Raw genomic sequence first — 329 nt, forward strand, 5'->3', positions numbered from 1 at the left:
GACTAGTTTATGTGAACTGAAGAAGTAAACGTTACGTATTCAACTGCATTAAAAAAAACCCAACGTTTTGAGCAGATCGAACGTTACTGAAGAACTACGCAGAAAATGCACGTTCCCGTTCGTGCTTATCCAGGTTGCTCTAAAAGTTACTGAAGGCTGTTGACCTCCAACGCTGACGTTGGCTCACGCGCTCACCGACGGTGCCCTCCGATGCCCGCGGCTGCCCGGCTGTAGTGGATAAGCGCCATCGTTACCCCCGGGTGTCAATGTCAAGAACGAAAGGGTGGCGCCGGTAGAGCTTTCCGCCGCTCCTGCCCGGCTTCACCCCC

This window comes from Pygoscelis adeliae, unplaced genomic scaffold, assembly GCF_000699105.1.
Source record: "Pygoscelis adeliae isolate BGI_AS28 unplaced genomic scaffold, ASM69910v1 Scaffold85, whole genome shotgun sequence".
Taxonomy (NCBI): domain Eukaryota; kingdom Metazoa; phylum Chordata; class Aves; order Sphenisciformes; family Spheniscidae; genus Pygoscelis; species Pygoscelis adeliae.